Below are 3,579 nucleotides of genomic sequence, written 5' to 3'. Positions count from 1 at the left end.
GAATTTCAAAAGTTCAGAGATCATCTAGTCTAACTGGTACTGCCTAACAAATCACTATTCAGACTTTGTTCAAATATGGGGAAACTTGTTATTTTTTTGAGATTTCCTATCCCATTTTTCAATTTCTAGTATATCTTTACATCAGACAGAAATTTACCACTTTGAAACTTTCCATTGTTATTCTCTGTCCTGATCTTTGTATTAGATTGTAAATTCTTCAGTAAAATCATTTCATTAAAAGCATCCTTAGGATAAGTCAAGTTAACAAGTATTAAAGTGGTTTCTAAGTGAAAATTATCAGGTTAATATGTACTGCAATCTGTTTCCACATGATTTTGATTTCTTCTACTCTATTTTAAGAAGTTGGAATTTAAAATTATTCAGTATAGTGAAATCTACTGATAAACAATAAAAATGTTCATAAGTTTGTAAAAATCGATGTTATAGCTTGATAATCATGGACAAAAGTATGGTTTGCAATTTCCAGATTTGCCAGTCAGTTTAATAATTAAATTATAAAGATTATTCTGGAGTCTACACTTGTCAGTTCATAGCAGAGAGTGAGCTTTTGATATTGTCATGTCTTCTTAATTATTTGATATATTTTTGCAACTAGCCATAATGTATTTCACATTTTCTACCTTTTTCTAGTATATTCTCTATTGCTGTCTAATTCAGGATTCCAGATCCTTGCTGACATGTTTAGAGACAACGATCTCACACTGAATAAGTATTCCAAATGCATCCTTTTCTAAAACCAATTTGTTTTCACACAAATAAAGTCAGATCTAAACAATTGGGAAAATATTAAGTGCTCTTAGATAGGTCGAGGGAATATAATAAAAATGACAATACTATCTAAATTAATCTATTTATTTAGTGCTATGCCAGTCAGACTCCCAAGAAACTATTTTAATGAGTTAAAAAAATAACAAGAAAGGTCATATGAAAAAACAAAAGGTCAAGAATTTCAAGGGAACTAATGAAAAAAAATCAAATGAAGGTGGCCTAGCTGTACCAGATCTAAAACTATATTATAAAATAGTAGTCACCAAAACTATTTGGTATTGGATAACAGACTAGTTGATCAGTGGAATAGGTTAGGTTCACAGAACAAAATAGTCAATAACTACACTAATCTAGTGTTTGACAAACCCAAAGACCCCAATTTCTGGGATAAGAATTCACTGTTTGACAAAAACTGCTGGGAAAATTGGAAATTAATATGGCAGAAACAAGGCATTGACCAACACTTAACATCGTACACCAAGATAAGGTCAAAATAGGTTCATGACCTAGACATAAAGAATGAAATTATAAATAAGTTAGAAGAACAGAGGATAGTTTACCTCTCAGAACTGTGGAGAAGAAAGGAATTTGTGACTAAAGAAGAACTAGAGTTAATTATTGATCACAAAATAGAAAATTTTGATTATATCAAGTTAAAAAGTTTCTGTACAAACAAAACTAATGCAGACAAGATTAGAAGGGAAGCAATAAATTGGGAAAACATTTTTACAGTCAAATGTTCTGATAAAGGCCTCATTTCCAAAATATAGAAAGAATTGACTCTAATTTAGAAGAAATCAAGCCATTCTCCAATTGATAAATGGGCAATTGATATGAACAGACAATTTTCAGATAAAGAAATTGAAACTATTTCTAGTCACATGATAAGATGCTTCAAATCATTATTGATCAGAGAAATGCAAATTAAGACAATACCACTACACATCTCTCAGATTGGCTGACAGGAAAAGTATGTTGGAGGGGATGTGAGAAAACTGGAATACTGCTACATTGTTAGTGAAATTGCAAATGAATCCAACCATTCTGGAGAACAATTTGAAACTATGCTCACAAAGTTATCAAACTGTGCATAGCCTTTGATCCAGCAGTGTCACTACTAGGCTTATATTCCAAAGAGATTTTAAAGATGTCAAAGGGACTCATATGTGCAAAAATGTTTGTAACAACCCTTTTTGTAGTGGCCAGAAATTGGAAACTGAGTAGATGCCCAGCAATTGAAGAATGGCTGAATAAATTGTGGTATGTGAATGTTATGGAATATTATTGTTCGGTAAGAAAAGACCAACAGGATGATTTCAGAAAGGCCTGGAGAGACTTACATGAACTGATGCTGAGTGAAATGAGCAGGACCAGGAGATCATTATATACTTCAACAACAATACTATATAATGATTAATTCTGATGGATGTGGCCATCTTCAACAATGGGATGAACCAAATCATCTCCAATTGTTCATTGATGAAGAGAACCAGCTATACCCGGCAAAAGAACTATGGGAAATGAGTGTGGACCACAACATAACATTTCCACTCCTTCTGTTACTGTCTGCTTACATTTTTCTTTTTCTTCTCAGGTTATTTTTACCTTCTTTCTAATTCAGATTTTTCTTGTGCCGCAAGATAACTGAATAAATATGTATACACATATTGTATTTAACATATACTTAAACATATTTTACATGTATTGGACTACTGCCATCTAGGGAAGGGGGTGGGGGAAAGGAAAGGGGGAAAGTTGGAACAGAAGGTTTTGTAACGATGTTGAAAAATTACCTATGTATATGTTTTGTAAATAAAAGCTATAATAATAATAATATAAATAAATAAATAAAACCAATTTGTTTTGACTCAGCCATTTGTTCAGTGCTCTCTTGTTGACATTTCATTGACTGAGTGTATGTTGTTATCTCTAAAAAACTCAAGTATTAAATATTAGGATGTTAATATCATCCTGGACAGTACCTGGACAAGTGACATGAAATAGTGTAAATGATAGTTATGTTTCTATCCTAATATAAAGAAAAATTGATGGCTCTTGGGACAATCTTAAATTTCAAGATTCAATTTGAAAAGTTCCTTAAAGTTTTGAGTTCCCTAACATGGAAATGGAGTTTGACTTTTAAATAATTTGAACTTATTTGAAATATCTTTTAAAAACCAACTGACTAATATCTATATTAGCTTTTTGAGAATAAGAACAGTTCATCCTGACCAGAGAAGAATTTAACTAAAATGTTTCAGAATGTTCATTTCAATAGCATATATTTTAAAATTATAATGATACAAAGATTACCATGCCCCCTGAGCAAGTATGATTCACAAATTCATGAAAGGTTCAATATTTTTTACAAAAATAAAATAAAATGCCTATGAATCTTATAAACTTCTTCAATTTGTATTCCTAGATTTCATTTATTAAGTCAGGCAAGAACTTTTTGGTAGTTAATAAATACTTTTATACATTTGCATTAACAACAAAGAATAGATAATTTTATAAGTCAATTACCTTCATAATAGTCGTTGTATGGCTCATATCCCACCAGCTATTTATTCATATCTACAATCATTACAAGGGAAGTGTGCTTTTTGCTTTATCCAGTTACCATTTTAATACATATCTATCTGCCATATTAGTTGTTTTCTATTATACATTATTCATATTCCTCATCACCCAGAATTTTAGCTTTATTTTGAGAAGATTCTATGAAGAATACTTAGGAATGTTTTGAATTGTGAAGAAGGCAGGAAATCAAATTACATTGTGGTAGGG

At 31.0% G+C, this 3,579-nt stretch overlaps 1 non-coding gene across 1 annotated transcript; it reads left to right on the top strand.

Moving 5' to 3' along the window:
* The first annotated feature begins 3,051 nt into the window (after positions 1-3,051).
* Positions 3,052-3,155, top strand: LOC127558447 (U6 spliceosomal RNA). The gene has a single exon (XR_007952836.1). It is a non-coding gene; the product is annotated as a U6 spliceosomal RNA (small nuclear RNA).
* Positions 3,156-3,579: the final 424 nt, after the last annotated feature.

Source organism: Antechinus flavipes, chromosome 3, assembly GCF_016432865.1.
Source record: "Antechinus flavipes isolate AdamAnt ecotype Samford, QLD, Australia chromosome 3, AdamAnt_v2, whole genome shotgun sequence".
Classification (NCBI taxonomy): domain Eukaryota; kingdom Metazoa; phylum Chordata; class Mammalia; order Dasyuromorphia; family Dasyuridae; genus Antechinus; species Antechinus flavipes.
Note: the sequence above shows the minus strand (reverse complement) of the source record. Positions and strands in the feature narration are given on the sequence as shown.